The sequence below is a fragment of the Zootoca vivipara genome, chromosome 16, assembly GCF_965207765.1.
Source record: "Zootoca vivipara chromosome 16, rZooViv2.hap1.1, whole genome shotgun sequence".
NCBI lineage: Eukaryota > Metazoa > Chordata > Lepidosauria > Squamata > Lacertidae > Zootoca > Zootoca vivipara.
In genome coordinates this window covers 29,017,887-29,022,367 of record NC_142599.1, presented here as the reverse complement: position 1 = coordinate 29,022,367, position 4,481 = coordinate 29,017,887, and positions in this window count along the sequence as shown.

Sequence of the window (4,481 nt, the reverse complement as noted above, 5' to 3'; positions counted from 1 at the left end):
CCTGTTTTTGCTGTTAGAATTAAGAGTGTGTGTGTTTAGAGATATTGTATTTTTTAAAAAAATAGAGTGGGTGGGTTCCTCATGTCGGGGATATCAGAGAATTCCCAGGGAAAGAGGAGTTGAAATTGCTAATGCCTGCTTCATCGTCCCCAAGTCTGGAATGGAAATCAGTCCAATGAATATGATTGGTATTCGTTGTTGTTGCTTTCAGTTTACAAATGATACGTAACGGATTCCTTCCCCCTGCCCCAAAATTGCATTGCATTTCCTTTGCATTGAAATGAATGGGGTGAAATAACGTCATGACAACATAATTATGTAAAATTCTGCCACAGAGGACTGCGAGGTAAATAACTGAGGTTTTTTTTTAAAAAAACAAACAAACGTGTTTCATTAATTTTCACACAGCAAGTACAACAAATAACATGACTTTCGTCAGGAGGTGAACAGTAGAAGGGAAACAAGCTGCATGTGATGAGCATATATCGAAATGGAAATCAATGCCTCCTTAGGATGCTGGATAGCTCAGTTGGTAGAGCACGAGACTCTTCAACTCAGGGTCATGGGTTCAAGCCCCATGTTGGGCAAAAGATTCCTGCATTGCAGGGGGTTGTACCTGATGGGCCTCCACGATTCTACCTCCCGCTGCGTGAATTTCATTGTGGGGGGTGTTGGCGACTGTCAGCAGGCGTCCCCATAGATTTATTTATCTCATTCATGACTCACTTCCTATGAAGCACCTCTGAGCAATTTTGCGGTTAAAAACATGCACAGTAAACTCCGCATGGAATGATTTCACAGCCAACATGGATGTTGTCTAGGATATAAAAAAATATCCACATTAGAAGGCTTGTTGAAATAGGAAATTCTTTAACAGGCACCAAAATGTCAGTAGAGATGGTGCCTACCTGTTTACTCATGGGAGGGAGCGCTAGAGGGGAGGTGCCACCACCTTAAAGGCCCGACTCCAATACCATGTGCAATGGAGCTCTTGATGAGATGGTATCTGCAGGAGGCTCTTTCTCTGCAGAGAGCTGCTGGAAGGAGGTTTATATTACACACACACACACACACACACACACACACACACACACACACACACACACAAATTTATATACCACTCTTCATCTGAAGTTCTCAGGGTAGTTCACAAGATAAAAAAGTACAAGATAACCTCCATACTGCTTGCAGGAAGAGCAAAGTTGGGTCTTCACTAGCCCAGATAGAGTTGGTTGAACAATTTCTCTCCTGGATGGCTGTTCTTGTGCGCTACTTTTTAAAGAAAGTGTCTGTTGGTTTGGTCACAAAGTCCTTCCAGCTTCCACTCTCCCATTTCCCTACAGCAACTTGAGACCATGAGCACTTCTAAATCATCACTATTGTCAGGTCAGATTCGGTCACATTGCAGCACATTGAGGTGGTGCAGTTAAAAGTTGATTTGGGGCTCTCTGTAATAAGAAAGAAAATGGAGGGGGGTGCTCTGGAAAGAGTGGGCTAACTTAACACTTGCTTGGCACCATGTTGTATAACCTCCGCATGAATCAAATCAGAATGAATGCTCAACGAACAGGTCATCTTGAAGTGACCTCGATTTCCCTGGGATAACTTGAGACCACATTCGAGGGCCATCTCACCAAGATGATTTGGTAGCTTCTGTTTCCCCCCCTAGACTGTCAGTATTTTCTGCAATTAAAGCGTTACTAAAGGGCTCTGTTGCTCTGGCACAATAAACCCACTTTTTAAAAACAGGACTTTTTGCGTTTAGGAAATGGACTGAGGAAATGGACTGAGAAGTGTGGGAGGAGCAAATGATTTAACAGGAAGGCGTATAAACTCTTCACTAGCAAATCAAGATAACCACCTTGCAAACAAACCAGAATAAATGCTCAATAAAGATCAGACATAAGGCGTTCTTTTTGGGGTGGGATCCAACTGCGTACCTGTAAATTCAGGCTGTACAATTATAGTTGATTGGGAGGTCTTCTGCAACAAACCTGCTTCCCGGAAAGGTCAGACTTCTTGCAACAAGGAAAGAGACCGGAGAGTGTGGGAGAATACTTGTTTTGATGCAACATTCCACTAGCACATCAGAACGAATGCTCCTTAAATAGGAAATGTTGTCTAATATATCTGCAAACAAATCAGGATGAGTGTTCAATAGACAGGTAGCCTGGAAGCTTCCATATTTTAATCTCCACATAGGCTTTGTGCAAGAAAATTTGGGCGAATAATAAACAGGTCTCTCTCTTTCTGGCTTTTAGCTGGTCCTTGCCAGGAGAAAGAGAAAGAGAGAAACTCAGGGTGACTTGGCTGGCGAGAGGCTACAGCTTCTTAACAAGACGATTTACTTGCTAATCCTCCAGAGATCATCCTTGCAGATTGGCCCAGTTAGAAACATCGTGTGGGGAAGTGAGATGGGTGAAGAAGCTCAGGGGAGGAGAGCACATTATTATCAGTTGAACAATCTGCAAAAGATTCCCCCATCAGGATGAGAAACTGGTCACAAGAAATTTGTGGGCCTGGGGCTCTCAATGCCAAACTGGATCATACCCCACAAACCGAGAGCGAGAGAAAAAGGTAGGGATCTGCCCTCCAAATAGCCTGCAGAGGTCAGTTGAGTCCCCTCCCCTTCTCTCTGCCCTGTTTCAAGCAAACCATGATCAATTTGCTTCCCATCCCCAATAATTGGCTGATGGCACATGGCTTTGTCTGGCCCAGGATGAGCTACTAGTGCAAGCTAGTAACTTTTTTTAACCAGCACCCAACTGCATACCACTTCCATTGTGCCTTTTCTTAATTTGCAAAGCGCTGTAAGGTAATTTGCAAAGAGCATAGTTAGCAGTCTACACAAAATCGGAAATTTGATGCAGAAAGCCCTTCTAAACAGGGACTAGGCTGAAGTGACCTTTTTTGCTACAATCTAAAGAAGCTTCTTGCTACAGCTTGCAGAGATGGGGATGGAGCACTTAAAGCATCTTTCAGCTTTTTTATTTGTGTTAAGAAACACCTGTGATCCAGCAGGGCGGTAGCTCAGTTGGCAGAGCCTCTGTTTTGCATGCAGAAGGTCGCAGGTTTAATCCCCAGGGTCTCCAGGTAGGACTTCTTGTCTGATCGTGAAAGGTAGCTTCCTTTGTTCCTATTTTTGTTCTTTCAATTTTCAGTTCTCTCTGCTTGCCAGACTGTGGGTTAAAGCTACATTATTACTTATTTTCTTTACGAACCTCTTCCCTTGAAGTAACCCATTCCTGCAACGTTACAGTTCTTCAGTTCTTTTACTCAGTCTCTCCTGCTGCGTCTCCACATCTTTCTCTTCTTTTCTCCCTCATTCATAGACAGCACTACGTGCTGAGCAGCACAGCAATGAGATAAGGAAGATGACGAGCAATTGCAGCTGCATCGTAATAAAAAAACATGACTGCCCAGCTTATGCAGAACAACACTTGCCTCAATGTAGCTCACAAGTAATGCAAAGCCTGGTCATCAGCATGGTGCTTTTGAGGGCTTCCCATGAAGCCTTAAGCCCCTCCATACATGCCACTCTTTATCATCAGATGGCAAGTTGCTTACCTTCCCCCACCCTGTCCAACCTCTTATAATACCCCCCCCCCCACAAGTTATTTTTGCTACCCTGCTCCACTTTATGCAGTACCAGAGTCATTTCCTTTTTCTTCCCTAGCCCAAAGACGCAGGTGGCTGCACTATGCAGGTTATGGACCGAGCTATGTATGCATGAGAACCAAGCACGGATCCGGAACAAACAGCTGTTGCAGGACTTTGCTGAAGTGGAGGCCCAGTTGGCGGATCTGTCGGCCAAGATAGATGCATTGAGGAAGAGGAGGAAGAGAAGTGATTTAGCCAAGGTAGCCAAGAAAAATGGGCAAGGGGATTGTTTAAAATCAGGTTCACAGGAGAGGAATTCCATCAATGGCTAGTGATGGGTTTCCTCTGTGTTGTGTTGCTATTTTGCAAGGGCAGGATTAGCAATTCTCATGCATTCAACATCTTGAGAGGCAGAGGTGTTTCGTAGGCCCAATTTCCCCGCAGCATGCAGATGCATAGGGTTGCCAGACTCAAAAGAGGACAGGACTTCTGTGCCTTTAATTGCCCTGCTCTCTTTTGAGTCTGGAAACCTTAAAGAGAAACCAGCAGACCCTTTGCTTGGAAATTAAACAAAGGGTCTGCTGGTTTCTCTTTAAGGTTTCCAGACTCAAAAGAGAGCAGGGCAATTAAAGGCACAGAAGTCCTGTCCTCTTTTGAGTCTGGCAACCCTACAGATGCAGTGGCGGGTAGAGATCTGCCTGTTGAATTCTTAGGTTTTGGAATTATAGGGTGCCACATATAACTAACAGGTGATATTCATAAGACGGTAGGGATGGCTGGTAATCTAAGGTAGCTTTTAAAAAGAAATTGGATCAAGGTGCAGTATGTCAACAGCCAAAATGAAACCTCCATGCAGCGCAGGGAAGAGTAACCTGTTGCCC